General features: G+C 43.7%; 1 pseudogene; it reads right to left on the bottom strand.

Annotated features, from left to right (window-relative positions):
- Nucleotides 1-11,773, bottom strand: part of LOC116891620 — a 20,656-nt pseudogene extending 8,883 nt beyond the window's left edge.
- Nucleotides 11,774-22,894: the final 11,121 nt, after the last annotated feature.

Below are 22,894 nucleotides of genomic sequence, written 5' to 3'. Positions count from 1 at the left end.
AACAGGTAAGGGGAGGGTGAATATCTTTCAAGAACCTGTCATTTTAATAGTGCAAAATTTTCTAGCTAAAAACACTGGGAAGAAGACAATTTCTGCAGCAGAAACAAGTTTCACATTTTATTTTCTGTGTTCGCTGTTCGTGCTCCTACGTGCTTAACAGCAAAATAAAGCAGTAAAAACACTCAAGTCTTTGAGATACAAGGCAGTCTTCCCCCCAGAATTTGTGGAGCCCGGAAAATACAAAGGCTTCAACCCAGCCAGAACCGAAGCTCCTCTGCGAGGTGAACATAGGGCAGGAACAAACAATTCAATCGGGTGTTTCTGGAAAGGTTGCTGAGGAATATCCATCATAAAGTCATTTCTACTTCTCAAGAGCTATTAGTGCCTGGCCCGGTGGCTTCATTAACACTCTGGTTCCGTTTTCCTTTTATTCCTGCCTTCATCCCACGTCTTAGGTACCAAGGATTTGCAAATTCCTGCTCCAGAGGAGACTGCTGCCACACCCCCCGTGACTGGCCAGCAAAAGCCAGGCAGCTTTACAGGGGGAGGCTGATTAGTTGGCAGTAAGTAGGAAACATTTTTTTTTTAAACAAGGCGGGGTTAATCGGGAATCGAGCCAAGGCTCTAAAACGGGTTCTCTGTCATTCAGCTGACTCTATCCTCACTATGCTGCGCCCAGCTGGCCTCCCCGCTCAGCCTCACCCAGGGGTTCTGAAGCAGCTGCAGAAGCTACAAGTAAGTTTTCAGTCCCTGCCTCCAGGCCTCAATGTTGCCTAAGCAAGCATTAAGAAATTATGATTATAATAGGTGTGCTTATACCAAATAAAAGGTTTCATTAATCAAGCCACATTGAGATAAACCTGTCACTGGACAGAGAAGACAAGAAATCAAATGCTGTGAAACTTCTGACAGATTGTTAAATAGATACCCTTTAAAACAGAATTTAATTTACTGTGATATTACAGCTACTTATGCACCAATAGGCAAGTGCAGATTGAGTTCAGAGGTCGACTTCAGAATTTGAAAAATAAAAGCACAGGATGAAACGAAAGGTGACAGTTACCTTTGTCTGATTACACTAACTGGGAAGGTTTAACTGGTTCCTGTGGGGAACTGAAGCAGGACCTGTGGGGCCCCATTGGAGAGCGAGCAGGTTCAATGAAGGGGTCCTCACGCTGCTAAAGATTTGACTACAATTTTAAAAATACTCAAGAGCGCTTGCGCGGTCCAGGAGGTCAACCTAGGTTTCCTCTCTCACTCCCAGCGCGGAGATCTTTCCTTTACCTGTCACAGCAAGAGGGCTAAGCCACTCCGAGCTGGGCTCAAGCCTTAAGGGTCACACTGACTTATGCCCAGAGCCCGACCTTTGGTTTCAAGGTCCCATCAGGAAAACACAGGTACTGCTAGCGTTGTCTCAGAGGCCCGCTGCCAAGACGGAGGCCACACTTGAGCAGCACCTGGGGACTGATGGTCGGACTCAGGATGATAGGCGTTAGTTCTGCTTTTTCCTTCTTTTTCTTTCCTATTTTTCTTCCTCCCCTGTCTATCCCACAGCACCAGCCACTGCCCCCACCACTCGGCCAGCCAGGCTCTCTGTAGTCTCTTTGGCTTGGATAGGTTGACCCTTCAGGTGATGACAGGGTTCAAAATGAAGTTATAAAATCCCTGTTTATGGGATCAACCACAGGACTCGTGGAGTAAAAGTATGTACTCACAAGCTTGACAGGCCGAGTATGGCCCCCAGGACATACATAGTGGAAGACTCCAGAAAGTTTTCCTCTGATCTATAAACAGACACACAGAAAGACAGACAGATATACACACACAATCAATCAATTGATTGGTCAATCAATCAAAGTAATTGACTGGGTTTTGATTTGGTTTGTTCTTGTTTCCCAACTTTTTTGAGTTGTATCATTAAATCATTTATTCATGTTCTTTCTGATTTTTTTATTTTAATGTTGGCACTTGGGTCTGTAACTGTTCCTCTTAGAACTGCTCTTAATGTGTTTTTTTCTGGTGGTGACTTTGCTGTACTGTATTTTTATTTTCACTTAGCTCCAGGAACATTTTTATTTCTTTCTTGACTTCTTCTTTGACCCATTCATCATTCAGTAATAAGTTATTTAATCTCCATGAGCTTACATTCCACTAGAGTTTCATTTGCTGTTCATTTTAAGTTTTGTTGATACATGAATTGCGGGCTGCTGGTGGCACACGCCTTTAATCCCAGCACTCAGGAGGCAGAGGCAGGGGGAGCTGTAAGTTGCCAGCCTGGTCTACAAAGTGAGTTCCAGGACAGCCAGGGTTACACAGAAAAACCCCGTCTTGGAAAAACCAAAACAACAAAACCATGGAATTATTTCAATTTTTCCGTATGTTAAGGTTTGAGTCCCAGCAAAGTCTAGTGTGGAGAAACTCCCATGTGCTGATGAGAAGAATGTATATTCTTTGGTGTTTGGGTGACATGTTCTATAGATATCTGTTAGATTCACTTGATGTAGAATGTTTGTTAATTCTGATGCTTCTGTTTATTTTTTCTATAGATGACCCATCTTTTGAAGAAAATGGGATGTTTAAATAGTCTATTTTTGGGTTTGTGTTAAATTATGTCTTTAACTCTATTAATATGCTTTTTAAAAACTGGGCACACCAGAATTTGGAACACATATGTTTAATATTGTAACATTTTCTTGCTTAACTGGTCCCACGATTAGAATGAAGGGCCCTTGTTAGTTCCTTCTGATTAGTTTTACACTGAAGTCCATTTTGTCAGATCAGCAGGGCGATACTTGTTAGCTCTATGATACCATGTGCTTGAAATGTATTTTTTTTCTATCTATCTGTCTGCTTTAAGCCAGTGCCTGTCTTTAAAGCTAAAATGTACCTTGTAGATACCAAAAACATGGACCTTGCTTCTTATCTCAGCTAGCCTGAGTCTTTTGATTGGAGAATTGAGGGCATTAACATTTAGAGTTATTATTAAAAGGTGTGTGTATGTTGCCGTCATCTGTGGCCTTTTTGCTAGTTTGTGTTCTTAGTTGTGTTTGAAACTCACTAATTATGGCTTCACTTGTTTTCCCCTTGAGCCTCTTGACTGTGGTTATTCCTCTCTTCAGTTCAAAGTATTGTTTCCAATGTTCTGTGTAGGATTTTGTTGTTGTTGCTGCTGCTGTATATGACATTTTTTTAGCCTGTTGGTTTCATGGAAAGATTTCCTTCCTCCTTCAACAATGACAGATAATTTACTGGGTTTATGTTGGCCTTCATGGTCCTTTAGAACGTAGAGTGCATTGCCCGTGTTCTTCTGACTTTCAGTTTCCATTGAGAAAGCATGTAGCTTTGCTGGACTTTCCTTTATATGTGACTTGGGTTTTTTCTCTTGAAACTTTTCCTTGTTCTGTATATTTAGTGTTTTCATTATGATATGAGGTAGAGTTACTTTTTCAGTCTAATCTAGTTGGTGTTCTGTGTACTTGTGTCTGTGGGGTATATCTTTCTTTAGTTTGGAGAAGTCTTCTTATGATCTTGCTAAAGATCTGGTCTAAGTTAGATGTGGTGGTGCCTTATTAATCCCAGCACGCAGGAGGCAGAGGCAGGAGGATCTCTGTGAATGGATTTCAGCTCCCAGCACCCACATCAGGCAGCTCAAAAACTTCCTGTAACTCCAGCTTTAAGGGATCCAAAACACAGGTGCACGTGTGTGCGTGCGTGGGCGCGCGCACACACACACACACACACACACACACACACACATACATACACACACTCACACCATGGGAAGCAGAGTGTCTATTATAATGAGGAAATAGAAAGAAGAGACCCAACTTTACTATCTGACATAAAGACTAAAATTAAAAATAATACATATTTTCTCCAATATTCATTATTTTAGATACATGAAACCTACAAATTCTACCCAGCATTTTAATCAGGTATTCCTTTGTTAAATTATATGTGTGATGGTGCATGACTTTAATCCCAGCATTTGGAAAGTAAAGGCTGATAAATCTCTGTGAGTTCAAGGCGGTCCTGGGCACAAATCAAGTTTCAGGCTAATCAGGTCCACAAAATGAAAACCTGTCTCAAAACAAAAATTAAGTATGTCCTCCAAACATTGAAATAAGTAAATGTCATTTTAAGAATGAGTGCCTGACTATATGTATGTGTACCACAGGTTTCCCAGGTGAGTAAGAAAGGAGGTCATGAGGAGGTGTGGGATCCCTGGACTTGTATTTATAGTAGGTTACAAGCTGACATGTGGGCGCTGGGAACCAAACCCAAGTCCTCTACAAAAGCAGCAAGGGTCCTTAACGCTGAGTGTCTTTCCAGCACCAAAGCAAGGAAATAGTTTAGAAGAAAGACTGAGGGGTTCAATTTTCTTAAGAAGATCATTTATGACTTATTGTTTTATTTGTTTATACTGTTAGATTTGTTTTATCTTGGAGGATGTAGCTCAGGTTAGCCTCTTGATCTTCTTACTCCATCCCGTCTGTCTCAGAAATTACAGGTGTGTTCAAATTACTTTTGTGTTTGCTTGCTGGTTTGTTTTAAGATAAAGGTATTACATGCTAGCCCAGACAGGCCTGAACTGGTAGCATCTTCCTGCTTCAGCCTTCCAAGTACTTGGATTACTGGCACCTACCATCATCTCAAATGACTAGTCTTGGCATCTTCTAAATTTGATTACTTCAACCAGGCCCTGTGCCTAAATTCCAGTACTTGGGAAACTGAAGTAGGAGAACCCTGACTTCAAAAACAATCTGGAAGGTGAGCATGGCGTCACACACCTTTACTTCCAGCATTTGGAAGGCAGAAGCAGGTGGCTCTCTGTGAGTTCAAGACTAGCCTTCTCTACATAGTGAGTTCCAAGCTAGCCAAGACTACATAATGAGAACCTGTGTCGGGCTGGAGAGATGGCTCAGTGGTTAAGATCACTGATTGCTCTTCCAGAGGTCCTGAGTTCAATTCCCAGCAACCGCATGGTGGCTCACAACCATCTATAAGGGATCCGATGCCCTCTTCTGATGTGTCTGAAGACAGTGACAGTGTATTCACGTACATAAAATATAATAAATCTTAAGGGAGCCTGTGTCAAACAGCAACATCAAAATATTGAAGGGAGGGGTTGGGGATTTAGCTCAGTGGTAGGCGCTTGCCTAGGAAGCGCCAAGGCCCTGGAGTTCAGTCCCCAGCTCCAAAAAAAAAGAACAAAAAAAAAAAAAAAAAAAAAAAACTCAGAAAAAAAAAAAATATTGAAGGGAATAATATGTGTGCTGGTGTAAAGTATGCTATATATGAAGTGGTATAGCATCATTTGAATGTAAATTATGATAAAAATCTATACTATACATTTCAATGCAAACACTAAAGTAACAATGACAACTTAGGCCAACAAACAAAAGACCTAAACTGTAATAATAAGACATAGTCATTCTAGAGCCAGGATTAATAACAAGGCATTAGTATCAAACATGAGGGTCACGAAATCTAGACTAGCCAGGGCTTCATACTAAGACTCCACTTCAAAAACAAATTCAACTGAATGTGAGTGGCATACAGATCTCAAGTTCAAGACCAGGCTGAGCTATAAGTAAATTCGAAGTTAGCCTAAATCAATGCTCAACCCATCTAGGAAAGTATGTGTGAGCCCCTGAACTCAATCTCCAACATTAAAGTAAACATAACATATGACACTCGGGGCAAGCAAGATGGCTCGCTGGGTAAAATGGAGCCAAGTCTGATTCTTGCCAAACCTGATGATCTGAGTTTAATCTCTGGGAATCACATGGTGAAAGGAGAGAAGGAGAGGCCTGACTTCTGAAAGGTGTCCTCTAACTGCCACATACCTGCTGTAGCACCTGCTACACACACACACACACACACACACACACACACACACACACACACACATAAGCAGATGCTCAACTATTTTTTAAGAGCATTCAAGAAAACAAGTAACTGAATGGCAGATTTAACAGACCACGGCCAATAATCACAGCAGATGCAGTGTACAAACACCAAGTCGGGGACCCTCGAACTGAAACGAGAGAACAGCAGGGCCAGAGACACGGCTCGGCAGGGAAGGGGTGCTAGCCTCCAGCTGAAGACCTGAGTTCAGCCTCTGGAACCAACAGAGCAGGGGGAAAGAACTGACACAAGCTACAAGCTATCCTCTGATTACACGTGCACTGTGACAGGTTAGCTCATGCAAATATGTGCACACACTAATAATAAATGATGATGATGGCGATGATGACGATAATGAGAAAAGAGAGGAAAATAACAAAGAAAACGTCTTAGGTTTCTGTTCCAGTGATAAATACCACGAGGAAAAGCAACTTGGGAAGGAAAAAGTTTACTTGACTTACAGGATACTGTCCATCTCTGAGGGAAGCCACAGCAGGAACCACGGCAGCAGCGACTCAGAGAAGAGCTGCTTACTGGCTTGCTCCTCCAGCTGATTCCCTGTGGAACCTAGGACCACCTGCCCAGAGTGGCTCCACCCACAGTGGGTGGGGCCCTTCCCATGAATCTGGAATCAAGAAAATGCCCTACAGACTTGCTTACAGGCAATCCAGTGGAGGCGTATTTTTTTTTTTTCAATTGAGGTTCCTTTTCCCAGATAGCTCTAGCTTGTATCAAGTTGGAAAGAAAGAAAGAAAGAAAGAAAGAAAGAAAGAAAGAAAGAAAGAAAGAAAGAAAGAAAGAAAGAAAGAAAGAAAGAAAGAAAGAAAGAGAGAGGTGGGAAGGGAAGGAGGGAAGGAGGGGGAGAGGGAGAGAGGGATGGAAAGGAAAGGAAAGGGAAAAAAAGAAAGAAAAGAAAGAGAAGACCCCAGTGGGGCCTGTGGCTCCCACCTATACTCCCAGAACTAAGAAGGCCAAGGCAGGAAGATTGTCTAAGCTCCGGGCCGGCCTGAACTACATTTTGCCACCCTGACTCAAACAAACAAGCAAAGAAGGCTGAAATCAAGAGATGCACTACAGACGTGAAGATACAGACTAAGGGGGCGGGACAGGTGGCTCTGCAGTTAAAAGCACTCGCTGCTCTTGCAGAGGACCTGAGTTTAGGTGCCAGCATCTGCCTGTAACTGCAATTCCAGTTACAAAGAACCCAAGGCACTCTCCTGGCTTCAGTGGGCACTGCACACACATGGTACACAGATATACATGCAGGCAAAACACCCATATACATAAATAAATACATCTTTTCTTTTAAAAGAAAGTTAAAAATTGAAAAAAGTTATGCCCTGTTAATACTATCAAAAGGAAACAATATTAATGCCAAAGTATATTTAATAATCTATTTATCACCAAAGATTATTTTATTTTATATTTATATTATAAAATTTTATTTTACAAAACTAGACGGGTCAGGATTGGAGAAAGAGTTTAGCGATGGAAAGCACTTGTTTGCTCTACCACAGTACCTGAGTCAGGTTCCCCGACCCATGTCAGGTGCCTCACAGCTGCCTGCAACTCCAACTGCAACCTGGTGACCTCTCCTGGCCCCAAGGGTACCCACATTCATGTGCCCCCCACAGACACCCACACAGAAGTTTTTAAATAAATAAAACAAAAGTTTTTTAAGGAAAAGGGATCAATTCTGGGGCCAGAGGGATGGCTCCTGAGTTAAGAACAGTTGCTGCTCTTGCAGAGGACCCAGATTCTGTTCCCAGTGCCCATGTGCAATCTTGCAACCTCTCTAATCCCAGCTCCAGGAACTCTGATTTGCCCCACTTCCGGCCTCCACAGGCACCAAGCACAAATGTGGTAGGCATACATATATGCAGACAAACATGAATGCATATAAACAAAAATAAAATTTAAAGTCATGAAGGTGCCAACTCATCAAAACGGTATAAAAATCCTGAAGAGTTATGCACTTAATAACGAAATTTCAGTATGAATTAAAAAAAAAAATACATGATTGAATTCTTAGTAAATAAATGCATGATTTTAATCAGATTTCAATATCCCCTACAAAGCTGATAAAATAACTTGACAAAAAGTGAGAAAACACAGCCAGGCAGTCACATGCCTTTACTACCAGTCCTTGGGAGGCAGAGGCCAACAAATTTCTGAGCTTGAGGCTAACCTGTTCTTCAGAGTGAGTTCTAGGACAGCCAGGGGTACACAGAGAAACCCTGTCTCAACCCACCCCTCTACACACACACACACACACACACACACACACACACACACACACACACTAAAGGGAACAGTGTAATGGAAACTCCCAGGAATCTATAAGGGTGATCCTAGGGGGTCACAGTACTTGGGGAACACAAAGTCTGAACCGATCATCTTCTGTAACCAGACAAGACTTCAGTGAAGGGACTAGAACACTAACCCAGACACAGAACCTTCGACCTACAGTTTCTCCTGCCTGTAAGATGTTCGGCGGTAAAGGTGACGCAGAACTAGTGGGAGTGGCCAACTAATGACTCGTCCAACTTGAGACCCATACCATGAGAGGGAGCCCATGCCTGATACTAACTGAGGGACCAGGGACCAGAGGCTGGATAGCCCAGAGATCTAAGATAGAATCAAATACCACCTGCAAAAAATAAAATAATAAAGTCAAAGAGGTGTTTCTAATGATACTCTGCTATACTCATAGACAAAGCCTAGCATAGTCCTCACAAAGCAGCTCCATTCGCCAACTAATGGGAGCAGATGCAGAGACCCACAGCCAAAAATTAGGCAGAGCTTGGGGAATCCTTCAGAAAACGAGGAGGAAAGGTTGTAGGAGCCAGAGGGATCAGGACACCACAAGAAAACCGCCCACAGAATCAATTAACCAGGGCTCAAAGGGGCCAACAGAGACTGAGCTGACAATCAGGGGGCCTACATGGGCCTGACTCAGGCCCTCTACATATACATTATGATTGTGTAGCTTTGTGCTCTTGTGGGACTCCTAACAGTGGGAATGGGGGCTGTCTCTGACTCTTCTGCCTGCTCTAGAAAACAACTTCGAGGAAAAGGTGGGAAAGTTTTTGCTGAGTTTGGTTCTTTGCAATGGAGTCTCAGACTTCTCAGGCTGGCTGTGAACTCATTACGTAGCTAAAGACAACCATGAACTGCTGATTCTCCTGCCTCTGCTTCCAGAACATCGCCATTACAGGTGTGCTCCACCACACCCAGAATGTAGTTCTGTCCTGTTTCTGCTAAGTTCCTGGCCAGTCTGCTGCTTACTACATAGTCCAAGCTACCCCTAAACTATAAAGATGTTCACACCTCGTTTTATTCTGGGCTGGGATTACAGGTCTGTGCCAACAAGATTGGCAGGAAGACCTCGCACTGAGTGACTTAGAGCCAACATTGCCACCACACTTAGTGGTACGTGCTTTGATCCCAGCACTCAGGGCCAGGCAGAGGCAAATGGATCTCCCTGAGTTTGAAGCTAGGCCGGTCTAGCTAGAGAGCTTCAGGAGAGCCATGACCACATAGAGAAACCCTGTCTTGGAGAACCAATGAAGAAGGAGAAGGACAAGGATGAAGAGGAGGATGAGGATGAGGATGAGGGAGATGTGGAGAGGAGGACGATGAGGACGATGAGGATGAGGAGGACAAGGAGAATGAGGAGGAGGATGAAGAGGAGGAGGATGAAGAGGAGGAGGAGGAGGAGGACGATGATGATGACGACGACGACCAGGACAAAGACAACAAAGACAAAGATGACGACTACAATGAAGACGTCAACAACTATGACTATGATGAAGACATCAATGACAACAACTACACTGAGGACAACGAAAACGTTATTATTGAGGAGGGAGGAAGGGACGAGGAGGATGAGGACAAAGAGGAGGACTAGGATGAGGAGAACAAGGAGAAGGATGAGGAGGAGGAAGAGGAAGGGAGAAAGGGGGGAACAGATTCTCACTCCGTAAGTCAAGCTATCTTCAAGTTCTCAACCCTCCCTCCTGTCCCAAGTGCTGGTATTACAAACCTGTCACCAACCTGCTCAAAACCCTTCACATTCATGGGCACATACAGACTGAAAGTAAAGCAATGGAGAAGATATTTTACAGCTGGAAGCCCAAAGACAACCCATGGAGCTGTGCAAATGTCAGAGAAAATCAGTAAGGGCACTTGACACCAAGCCCAACCTCCTGGGTTCAATGCCTAGGACCCACAAGTTAGAAAGGAGGGAGTTAAGTCTAACAAGTCATCCTCCGGCCCCACACGCCCGCTCCCACGCACACAGGCACAACCCCCCGAAATTAGTTAATTTTAAAAATCTGCAGTGCTAGAGAGATGGCTGCGCGATGAAGAGTACTTACTGCCCTTGTACAGATCTACAGGACACCCTGTCTCAGAAAATAATAAAAGACAGGCTGGAGACATAGATGGCTCAGCGGGTAAGAGCACCTGCTGCCCTTACAGAATCCTCAGTTCAATTCCCAGCACCCACATGGTGGCTCACAACCATCTGTAATGGGATCTGATGCCCTCTTCTGGTGTGTCTGAAGACAGGGATAGTGTACTCACATACATGAAATAAATAATATTTTTTAAAAAATGATGAAATCAATGTCTTTTAACAAAATAAAATAAATTTTTTTAAAAAAAATGTAGGGCAATGAAATTTCAAGGAAACAAAAATAAAAAGTATATTTATCTAATGAAACATAAACATCACAAAAGCAGAAGAAAAACAACTTGCGGGAGCTGCTGGATAAACAGAGGTGGGGGAATAGGGTTGGAAAAATAATGAGCAGGGTCTTTGCATACTAACAAAAAAGCAGTTAGAGAACCCGGAGTGAGCAGCGCAGGCTTGTAATCTCAGTACTCGGGAGCCGGTGATGGACGATCCACACTGAACAGTGTTCCTGAACACTCTGCTTTCAAGGCCAATTGGGTGCGCTGCTCTGGACTCAGTCTCCAAACCATCAACCCTAAGGGTGTGAAACACTAACATTGTTTCAGGAATACTGTCTTCCAAGTGAAGACTCTGTGGAGTAATCTTCCCAAGTTTAGTAGGTACGACTTCTATTGCTGCCATTTAGGCTACACTCCACACAATCACTTCACCCTCCGGGCATCACCGGCTCATTTCTAGGAGCAGCAAATGAGGGGCCAGAATGATTTCTCTTGGGAATTCCAACTTTCCCCTCAGAGGATACCGCCTCACTTTGAAGACTGTGGTCTTAGCTCACCAAAGCAAAGAGAAACACAGATTACAGCTTTCTGTTCTGTTTGTTTGTTTTGCTTTGCTTTGCTGGCTTCAGGTTTTTAGAGACAGGATTTCTCTGTGTGGCCCTGTCTGCCCTGAAATTAGCACCGCAGACCAAAACTGGCCTCGAACCCACAGAGATGCAGAGTCCTGGGATTATAGGTGTGCGTCACCCCTGCCTGGCAAACAACATGTTTTTGCCTGAGGTGTTGAAGAAAATGGTAAATCCGGACACCTCCCTTGTCTCCATATGACTTTCACTAGACTAGCAGAGTGCTCTGCCCAGCAGAAAGGCTATCTGCATCGATCTCCGGTTTAGTTTTAGTTGGGGAGTGGATCACATTCCTGAAGTAGGTGTGGAAAGACTCCTGCAGTTGGTTTAGCATGGCTGCCCACCGGCCACCTCAGCCACCCCCACCCCCACCTCTTACCCCTGTGTGTGGAAACCATCCGTAAGTTGGGTGCCTTTTCACATTCCTCCTGCCCTTCAGTGAATCTGCTACAATTTCCAGGCTTCGGGATATTTGCTGTCCTCCGCTCCTCCTGCATGGCCACAGCGGTTGTACTGGGTGATGAGTGGACGCGATACATGGCCCAGGTCGGTGGTGGAAACAACGAATGAGGTTTTCCCATGAAGCAAGGTGTATTGTTTCTTCAGAGCCACAGTGTCTCATTCACTCTGGAGGTCTTCGGCCCTGGGCTTCTCATTTTTTTTAAGGGTTTGCTGATATCGTATTGGCGGGTATCATCTTCTTTAGAGAGATGGGAAAGTCTGCATTCTGCCAGCCCAAACCATGCAGGCCTAGTAGTATAGCAGCGTCTGTCTGTCAGTCCAGGTACAGCCTTCGCCAATCCCCCATAGCCAAGAATGCCTCTTATTCAACAGCAGGCACACTCTGGGTAAGGCCGTCGCTCTGAAGAGGCAATACACCAAGAAAAACAAGGAGGAGACTGCAGAATAGGATAATTCTGGAGAACCACATTCAGCCAAGAAAATAAAGGGCACCAAAGGAAAGGCATCGGGAACAGACACAGCGTATCCTCGCTGAAAGCTTCTACTTCTAACTCTGGGTCTGGTCAAATATAAGAGTCTTTAAAGTAACAAATAAACAACCAGAAAGGATAATAAATCTTACAAACAGCACATGAATCTAAGAGGGGAACAGGGCGCAGGGGTAGGGGGTGGAGGGTTGTAAGACAAGAATTGGAGGTGAGGGATTGGGGGTGGGGTTGATCAAAACACATTGGATGCATGTATGAAATTCTCAAAAATAAAAAGAATTTAAAAAAAAAAAAAAACATTGCACCAACTGTGGTGGCACACTCCTACAAATCCTCAAGCTGAGGCCAAGCTGTGCCCCACAGTGAGCTTCAGTCAGAGTCAGCCCCATAGTAAGACCCTGGTTTCACACTGGTGGAGAGAAGGTGAGCTGGCTCAGTGAGGAATGCTCAGCCTGCTGCATTCCTTCCCTGGAACCCAAGAGAGAAGGAGGAACCAACGCCACAGGAGTGCCATTGCAAAAACCTGCCCACACTCACAGTAATAAACACAATTTAATAATAAAAATATATGAAAGAGTGGCAAGAAGGCTCAGCAGGGACTGTTACCAAGGTAGATGAACTGAGTTCAGTCCTAGTTCTCTTTTTTTTTTTTTTTTTTTTTTTTTTTTTGGTTTTTTTTGAGCTGGGGACCCGAACCCAGGGCCTTGGCGCTTCCCAGGCAAGCGCTCTACCACTGAGCTAAATCCCAACCCAGTCCTAGTTCTCATATGGTAGGAGAAGAGAGCATTGCCCTCTGCCATCACAGCACATACAGACACATTGACTCAGAGATACACACACAAATGCACATATAGATATATGTGTGCACATAGCCAAAGATCGGAAGAGGAGGCAGGAGCATCAGTAATTCGATGTCATCCTCTCTTATATTGGCTACATAAGTTCAAGACCATCCTCAGCTACATGAAATTCTCTTTGATAGAAGATAGATAGATAGATAGATAGAGATAAATAGATAGATGATAGATAGATGAGAGCTAGATAATAGATTGATAGATGATAGGTAGATAGATAGATAGCTGATAGATGATAGATAATAGATTGATAGATGATAGATAGATGGATAGATAGTAGCTTGATATGTGGTAGATAGCTGATATATAGATAATTGATAGATGATAGGTAGATAGATGATACATAGATAGATGATAGGTAATAGATTGATAGATGTAGATAGGTAAGTAGATGATAGATAGTAGATAGTGGATAGAAATAGAGATTATAGGTAGATAAATAGATAAATGAATGAATATATAATAGATGGATACATAGAGAAATTAGATGCAGATAGAAAGTAACAGGTGGACAGACAGACAGACAGATAGATAGTAGATGGTAGGGAAATAAATCAATAAAGAAAGCCCTTCTGTGTAAGCATGAAGACTGGAATGTGGATCTGTAACACTGAAGGGTAGTAGGCAGTGACAGCCCACCTGTTATAACCCACTACATGATTGACAAACTGCAGATCACCACAGCAAGCTGGCTAATTTGATTGGCTGAATCGATGAGCTCTGGGTTCGATGAATAAGATACAGATGAACTGAGGAAGATAGCCAACTTTAACCTCTCATCTTCAGGCTGTACAAATCAGTGAGCTCCAGGTTCAGTAAGAGACTCCATCTCAAAATATAAGTTGGAAGCCAGTTGTAGGGGTATACACGTGTATTCCCAGCACTTGGGAGGCAGAGGCAGGAAGATCACTGTGAATTAAAGATTAGTCTGGGGCTGGAGAGATGGCTCAGTGGTTAAGAGCACTGACTGCTCTTCCCGAGGTCCTGAGTTCAATTCCCAGCAACCACATGGTAGCTCATAACCATCTGTTATGGGATCTGATGCCCTCTTCTGGTGTGTCTGAAGATAGCAACAGTATACACATATACATAAAAATAAATCTTTAAAAAGAGAGAGAGAGAGATTAGTCTGGTCTGTACAGCAAGTTCCAGATCGGTCAGGATCACATAAGACCCTGGTTCAAAACATCAAAAAGCATTTGGGCATGGTGTTGCTTGCCTTTAGTCCTAGCAGTCTGAGGCAGAGACAAGAGGATCTGTTCTGCATTGTCAATTACAGGAAAGTCAAGGTTATATAGTGAGACCCTGACTCAAAATTCAAAATAAAACAAAAATAAACAAAAACTTAAAAGCAAGTGAAGAAGATGCTAGCTTCACCCTCTGACCACCACACAGGTGCAAACACATGAACACATAACCAATAAAATAAAATAAAATAAAATAAAATCTCTTTACAGCACCTTCAACCTTACTCTAAATGTTGTCCTCCTTATAGCAAATGGGGTAGAACTGAGGGCCTCTGGCCCCTGAACTATGACCCTGCTTTGTGTTTCGACTCTCATAGACATTCTATGCATCATGAAGTTATTGGAATTTCTCTTTTTAAAATTGATCTTCCTTCTTGATTTAACAGAGGCCCCACTCCCACACCACCACCCACCTAGCACCACCACCATCTTCTCCCAGTTATGAGGATGGATACCAACTGTCAGCTTCTGAACTGATAACTCTACTATTAGAAATACTTGGCATTCAGCAGTGGTAGCACAAGCCTTTAGTCCCAGCACTGAGAAGGCAGGCAGATCTCTGTGAGTTCGAGGCCAGCCTGGTATACAGAGTGAGTTCCAGGACAGGCAAGACTACACAGAGAAAAACCTGTGTCAAAAAGAAAAGAAAAAGAAAAGAAGGGAGGAGGAGGAGGAGGAGGAGGAGGAGGAGGAGGAGGAGGAGGAGGAGGAGGAGGAAGAAATACATGCGCATGTGCGCACACACATAATAAAATAAAGTTGACTGGAACTCCGAATCTTTGCCACTGACCTGAGGAGTTTCAGTCCCACTCTCCACTTGCTTTTTTTCTCAGCTTTCTTATGTTCAAATCCTATTTGTCCTTTCAAATCCACCAGCAAGTTCTATCTCCCTCAGAAAGGCTCCCCTACCCTCTCCTCCAAGCCAAGGCTGAAAGTAATCTCTTGTTCTTCTGATCTCGGACAGTAGTCATTCTCTCTCTCTCTCTCTCTCTCTCTCTCTCTCTCTCTCTCTCTCTCTTCTCTCTCTCCTCTGTCTCTCCCTCTGTCCTTTCCTTTCCTTTCCTCTCTTCCTTCCTTTTTGCGAAAGAGTCTCATGTAGCCCACATTATTGATGATAACCTTGAACTTCTGATTATTCAGCCTTCTACCCTCTGAGTCAACATGTAACCAGTTTTCTTGGCATTGCCACTTGGTATGCCACTTAACACATTCTACCTTATAATAAATCATTTGACATGCTGTTACTCCGACACTAGTCTGAAAGTTTGTTAAGTTAGAATATATACCTAATTCACGTAACAAGGCTTAAGCAATTGCTTTCTGAGCTGGTGAGAGGGCGTAGCCCTAAAGGTGCTTGCCATCCTGGGGGCCAATATCATCTTGGGAGGAGAGATATGAATCATGCAGGTGGTCCTCTACCACCACATAAGCTGTTTTTAACACACACACACACACACACACACACACACACACACACACACACACACATTTTTAAAAAGAAAGGTTGGAGAGCTAGCTCAGCAGTTAAAAGCACTGGCCACTCTTCCAGAGGAAGAGGAATGTTTAAAATGTACACAAGGAATCCAACAGCAGTTATGTTGTGGCTTCTTCATTGTTACCAGCTTATCTGTTCTGTACAAACAAGATCGTGGAGACCATAAAAAGCTCAGTGAGGCTCAGGTTTGGGGGACAGAGAGGGGGAGGTACAATGCAGAGGCTCTTTCAGAACAGCATAGTGTGATGATGTGTGGATAGTCATATGTTTGTTCAGACCCACACCTGTTAGAGACAAAGAGTGACCCTCATGTAAACTATGGGATTTGGTGATAATGGCACATCATATAGGCTCATCAGTCATAGCTAATGTCTACTCTGATATGACACATTGTTAATGGGGAAGCCTATGAGAGGGCATGAGCATATGGGATATTTCTGTAAAATTGCCCTAAAAAATAGTCTTTAAAAAAATGCCTTTCAATCTTTCAACCTATAAAGCATCAGAACTAAAAATATTGCAGGAGAGAAGGCATGCTGACTGAGGATTGGAGGACAAAGCAAGGGGGCAGGGACATTTAACTTAGCTTTGAAACTCCTGAAAGTCACATGAATGTGCTTGTTGGGTTCTACTATTGCTCAGTGTCTAGGGTGTTTTCTTCAAACTCTTGACTGTCATAAGTAACATTTTCTTACACAACAACAGAAAAAGTTACAAGGGTAGCCTGGGTAAAATGCTTCAAGCCCTGAGTTTCTTTCTGTGTACCAGGAGTGGGTGGAAATCATGATACAACATACACCATGTAAATCTTGTTTTGTGAAATGTGTAGTTAGACCTTTATTGTATATGATGGTTGTATTGGTTACTTTTTTGTTTCCATAATAAAACACCAAGGCAACTTGTAGAAGGAAGGATTTATTTTGGCTTACAGTTCCAGAGGGCTACAATCCAGGATGGCAGAATGAAGGCATGTTTGGTAGAAACAGGAACTTGAGGGTGTACATCTTGCCCTGAAATCAAGAAGCAAAGAGAGTACACTTGAAACTTTTCAAAGCCCACCTCCAGTGATGCACTTCCTCCAACAAGACTGCCCCTCCTAAGCCTCCCCAAACAGCTCTACCCAAGACCAAGCATTCAAAAGTTGGAGACTATGTGGGTCAGTTTCATTCAAACTACCTACCACAGTGGTTCACAACGTAACCATAGTTAAAGTTACAAAGTCACAGACCCTTCAGGAAGGGGTTACTCAATAACAGAGTTAACTGAGTTTGATAAGGCAAATGAAGTTCAATGTTAAAGCTTCACAGTCCACGCCTGGCTGTTTACCCATCTAACTCCAGCACTGGGAGCTGGGGGAGGGCGAAGGTTGGAAGAGAATGCAGATGGGAGTTCCAGACCAGTCTAGTCTACAAATCAAGTTCCTGCCCACCCTAGACTAGCTCTTTCTCAAAGGGGGCAGGGCAAACAGATATTAAGAATATGCTTAGTTAATTAATTTTACAGTGTGTGTGTGTGTGTGTGTGTGTGTGTGTGTGTGTGTGTGTGTGTGTGTGTGTGCGTGCTCAGAGCTAGAATTGCAGGTGGTTGTCCGATATGCTGGGAAATGAATGTAGGTACTCTGGAAATATAGCCGGTGCTCTTAACCGCTTACCTAACTCTCCAGCCCCCAGGTTCAACTCTTAAAGCACTCTCCTCGCCATTACAATGTCAGTAAGATGTGATAGCTCAGGCTATCACCTGCTTACGTACTTAATTATCCTTTTAGACATCCAAGCTCCTGCAGGCTTCTTCAGACTACTGTCTCTTCCCTGAGAATGTGTAGTCCTTTCCTTCCTTCCTTCCTTCCTTCCTTCCTTCCTTCCTTTAGAAAATAACATTCACTTATTGCAGGTCATAAATCTCAGCACTTGGAAGGTAGAAGCAGGGACCTAAGGAGTTCAACGTCTGCCTCAGCTACATACTGAGTTCAAAGTCAGCCTAAGCTCTAGGAGTCTTCAGGCTATAAAAAGAAAATAACAACCATATAAATAAGGTGAATGTTCAGAGCAATGATTAGCCTCCACAGAAAGCAAAGCGAAACCGGTGCCTACTAGCAGCTGCTGTATCCAGGCCTGCTCTCTGCAGATTTCATAACTCTCACAGAAAATTGTTTGTACCTTATAAATATTCTTGGAGGTAGGAGCCCTTGTATCAGGAAAATTATTTTCTCTGGATATTAATTCACATCCTTTGCCCGTTATTTATTTACACGACTTTAAAAGCAATTAAGACATTTAGAAAACACATTAAACTCTAGATTAATGTGCACCTTCCCCTTGGACTATCACTCAAAGGTTTGCCTCTACCCTTTTCCTCCCAGTGAGATAAATGTTTCCGAAGCAAAGGGGCATATTTCCTTTCTGTCTGGTTTCTTAGAATTCATTTAAACATGCTTATTGAAATTTCCTGTCATGTAATATTTTAGCAAGATGCTCTAAATATATGCAGCTTGCAAATGGTAAACATTGTGAGACAAGATTGCTACCATGTTTTCTTCCTTAGGCAAACAGTACCACCGGCCAAACGCCCTGTGTAAATAACTGCATAGGTATGTAAATGAGATCAGGCATTGCTGTTTTCTTCTAAGTCTTTTAAATAACAGAGTGAATATTCAAATAAAGTAAATGCCTTCGGACACCAGGGGTCTTTCTTGAGTTAACTTCCTTTGTCCAGAAGCGGACAAACGGTTAGCCTTCCCTCCAACCCAAATAGCACTTTCACTAAACAACACCCAGGTCAGATCACAAAGAAAATATTTTCCTCTTTAAGACATTTTGTTTAAATAAATTTAAATTCCTAAAGAGTCCCGGGGAGTTTGAGGTTGCTAAAACCACTGCAGACGGATTTTGGGTAGCTCCTTGAAAGGGGTCTTCCGTTCCTAGGAAGGAAATCTGCTCGTAAAAACCAGCTCTTTGTTAAACAGCCTGTAAGGACCCTGCGCATAGAGCCATCAGAGCTAATACTTGAAGATTCACAGCGTCTGGGCCACGGCTTAGCATAAAATATTCCAGGAGAGGATAAATATCAGGGGTAGCTGGCACCTTTTAGCAGCTTGTTACAGGTGGGGGTGGGCGAGCAGGCCTTGGACTGAAATCTTAATCTAGTCTGGCTTCCCAATTGTGGTACAGCAGTGAGGGAGGCACAACAACAACACAAACAACACACACACACACACACACACACACACACACACACACAGAGAAAGAGAGAGAGAGAGAGAGAGAGAGAGAGAGAGAGAGAGAGAGAGAAGCTGGCAGTAGAATCAAAGTTTTGTTTTAAGCTTTAGGAATTTTATCTTCTTTGTTCAAAGGGAAACAAACACATTTTTGTGGTTAAAGCTACAATATTGGTTCCCACAAAATTAATGGGCCTCGTTTTCTGTTTATGTGAGCTCGCTAATTACTTAACTAGTTTAAACCCAAGAGTTAGCGAAATTGCCCTTTCCCCCTCCCAGGCTGCCTTTGACCAACGTCAGCCTTGAAAGTGCTAGGATGGGATAGAGGTCAACCGTCACACATGGCTGGCTAATATTCTTCTCAAAGAATTCTGCCAGCTGCTGGTGGTGATGGTGGTGGCGCAGAGGCAGGTAGATCTCTCTGTTCCAGGCCAGCCTGGTCTACAAAGCAAGTTCCAGGACACCGCTACACAGAGGAACCCAGTCTCAAAAAGAGAAAATAACAAAGAAAGAAACAAAGGAAAGAATTCCACCAGGATACAGCTCAGTGGGAGAGTACTTGCTTAACAAGCCTGAAGCCTCAGTGCCTCAATAGATAGACAGACAGTCAGACAGATAGATAGATAGATACATCCATCCATCCATCCATCCATCCATCCACCCATCCATGCATACATACATACATAACATGAAAAGATAAAAGAATTCCTTTATTTGTTCCTAGGGATTAAAGTACTGATTGCCACACCTGTTTGAGCCACTTTTTAGCCATGTGACCATGAGCACATGGCTTGACAGCTAATAAGTGGGAAGCTTAGCTGTGTGCTGTGGGCTTGCTTGGCCAGCATGCACGCACGCACAAACCCAGCATTTGGGAGGTGAAATCAGAAGGTCAAGAGTACAAGACCAGCCCCCTGCTTTACATAGTAAGTTGGAGGCCAGCCTGAGCTACAAGAGACTCCATCAATAGACAAAGAGGGAACCCAGTGAGAACCTACTAGTGAAGACTGCTAGGGGAGTTAAATAACACTCGGTGAAAAGAAGGCCAGCTGCAAGAATGAGTACCAGAGGCGATGGGAAGGGGAGGGGCGAGGAGAAGGGGATGTGTCAGGGCAATCTCTTCTTTGTGGAATACGCCCACCATACAGGGCAAGCAGTCACATTACCTTCCTGTCCCCTGCTCTGCACACTAACTTGCTCCTGAGCTACTGACACTCCACAGTGTGGGGGTGCAGAGCCAGCACAGCCTTGCGGAAAGAAGGTCTCGCTCAGAAGTCCTGATCACAGCCACTGACAGGTTTTTAGATAAAAGGAGTTTGGATTTCCTCTCGGCTAGTTCTCTTTCTCGGTCACACAGCAAAAGGCCTGCGTACTCCCCAGCCCTGCCTCTGCCAGCCATGGGGGTCACAGGATGACAGCTAGCGTAGACACACTAGTGTCCAGAGAAGAGCGGCTTTTTCCCTGGCTCTTTTTGTCAGGAAAAGAAACCTTTTCTAAACACCCTGAACAATTGTACCCTTCTGTCCCAACAGCCGAGTGGTCTTCACTGGAAGATATCTTAATCAGTCTTGGGCAAGATCAATGAAACCATCATATCTGGATGAAATCAAGCAAGTTTCACCCTCTGGAACTAGAATGGGGTTCATTTCCATCAATACGGGAAGAAGACAGTGGATGCCCAGGTGAATTTATTGACAGACGAGAATTGTCTCATCAGAACACTGGCAGCTTAGACAAAGAAAGAAGTAGTAAAAACTTAAGAGATCTTTGGACTCCCCCAGTCCTTGTAGGGGGAGGACAGAGCTAAAATAATGATTGTCACATACTGTCCTTCACAAGAGAGGAAGGCTAGCTGTGGGGATGGAAACAGGGCTCCGAATATAAAGTCTAAGCCTATTCTGTTATAGCATCACTTGTTCAGAATTTCATCATATAAATCAAAATTCAAATGGAACTGAGCCTTCAAGGGTCCGAAGACCTTTGGGCAAGGAGACAAATCGCCTTCTCTCCTGTACTGAGCATACAGTGGAAGCCATGTTTGAGATAATTTCAGTATCTGTACTTTAAAAGGGAACATAGAGCAAGTCCAGCTGGACTACAGCAATTCTGAAATCTAGGCAGGCACAGCTAGCATTTCTCTTCTTTCACTAGCTGTGGAGTGCCAACTATCATGTCTAAAACTCATTGTTGGCAAGGACCACCTAGCAAGGAACAGAGATCTCTATTAACAGCCATGTAATGGGCCCCAATCAAACAACAGTTGCCCGGAGCCAGCAAGTTTAGGCCACCTCCTGTGATCCTGGGGAAGCACCACCCGTCCGGGTCTACTCTTGCTCAATCTGTGAATTCCTTATTCACAAAAAACACAAGAAATACGTGGCAGAGGTTGGAATGGGGAATAAGAATAGTGTAATAATAAATATGAATAACAATGTCATCGCAACTGGACATGAAGGAACACACCTGTAATTCCAGCATCTGGGAGGGAAAGGGAAGCAGAAGAACCAGAAGTTCAAAGTCATCCTCAGCAACATAACTATTTCAAAGGCAGCCTGGAATGCATGACAGTGTGTGTGTGTGCGTGTGTGTGCATGTGTGTGAGTGTGTGTGTGAGCGTTTGTGTGAGTGTGTGTGTGTGAGCATGTGTGTGAGTGTGTGTGTGAGTGTGTGTGAGAGAGAGAGAGAGAGAGAGAGAAAGAGAGAGAAAGGGAGGGAGAGAGAGAGAGAGAGAGAGAGATATTATAGTAGAAAAGGAGCCTTAATCTCAGGGATACATGGTTAGTCACTGTAACTACGGGAAAGTCACAGGAAGAGGCAAAACAGGTATTTTAAGGAAGTAATAAAGTAACAATTTTCAATTGTACATAGAATAAAAAAAAAACCCCGGGGTTGGGGATTTAGCTCAGTGGTAGAGCGCTTGCCAAGCAAGCGCAAGGCCCTGGGTTCGGTCCCCAGCTCCGAAAAAAAGAAAAAAAAAGAAAAAAAAACAAAAACCCTATTACCTGTTCTTAGTGGTTTTGTTTTAAGACAGGTCTCCCTCTTCATACAGTCTTGGTCGGCCTGGAACCTAGAACTCCCCATGTAGACCAGACTGGCCTAAAACTTATAGAACTCCACTTGCCTCTGACTCCCTGCCCCCAACCCCATTTCCAGGGGTGACTTGAAATATTGTATCCTTGTTGAGCCCCTGCCTAGTACCTGTGAGGCACTGGGTTCAACCCCTCAAACTGTGAAAGAAGGAGACAAGGAAAAAAGAGCAAAGTCACTGTGAAGATGCCCAGCATAGCAGGTAGATAGTGTCAGGCATAACTGTAATTCCCGCACTCTTAAGGCAGAGGCAGGCAGATTGCTGAGTCGGAGGCCGGCCTGGTCTACAGAGCCAGTTCCAAGACAACCAGAGCTACACAGAAAAATCCCTTTCTCAAAAAACAAAAACAAAAACAAACAAACAAACAAAAAAGATGAAGTGTAAAACCTTGACTTGAACATTTAGGTTGTCCTTCATCAAAGAAGGAAAGAAGGGAGGGAGAGGAGAGAGAGAGAGAGAGAGAGAGAGAGAGAGAGAGAGAGAGAGAGGGAGAGAGAGAGAGGAGAGAGAGAGAGAGACTTACTCAAAGTCACAGTGTAACGAGAGAAGGATGGGGGTCACAGTGTTTTGAGAGGGGACTGTAGTCCCCTGAGACTGGAGCAGGGCATGCAAGGGAAACTGAAAGATATATTGCAGGCCCAGCCTGGCAAGGCAGCCTGTAATCCCAGCTGTTCTGGACGGAGAGGCTGAAGGGTCAAAGGTTTAAGACCTGCCTGGACTACTAAGCAAGTTCAACGGTAGCCCGGGCAACTTAATGGGATCCTGCTCCAAAGTGAAACATAGCAAAAGGCTGCTCATGTAGCTTATTTGGC

The sequence above is a fragment of the Rattus rattus genome, chromosome 1 (genome assembly GCF_011064425.1).
Source record: "Rattus rattus isolate New Zealand chromosome 1, Rrattus_CSIRO_v1, whole genome shotgun sequence".
NCBI lineage: Eukaryota > Metazoa > Chordata > Mammalia > Rodentia > Muridae > Rattus > Rattus rattus.
This window is presented reverse-complemented; position numbering and strand designations above follow the sequence as displayed.